We start from the raw sequence: 318 nt of genomic DNA on the forward strand, positions 1-318 counted from the left end.
ACAAACTTGTGGCACCCTACAAAATTAATTTTGTCACAATATTTGAATTTCTAACTTCGATATGATCATTTGAAAAGTGTAGATATTCGGTACAACAGGGAAGAACTGCAGAATATAATGTCATACAGATTTTTTTAATATTATTAAAAAAATTTGTCCAACAATGGTGGCAATCAGTAGGCTAATTTCTATTGAAGAGACCAATGTATATGACAGATTTTAATGTAGGCTTTTATACATATGTAAACATTATTTAATTACATTATTACTAGCTATCTCACAAATTTTTGCTCACTCAGTGTTTTTTTAATTTTACAG

The sequence above is a fragment of the Sinocyclocheilus anshuiensis genome, unplaced genomic scaffold, assembly GCF_001515605.1.
Source record: "Sinocyclocheilus anshuiensis isolate Anshui unplaced genomic scaffold, SAMN03320099.WGS_v1.1 scaffold2670, whole genome shotgun sequence".
NCBI classification, from domain to species: Eukaryota; Metazoa; Chordata; class Actinopteri; order Cypriniformes; family Cyprinidae; genus Sinocyclocheilus; species Sinocyclocheilus anshuiensis.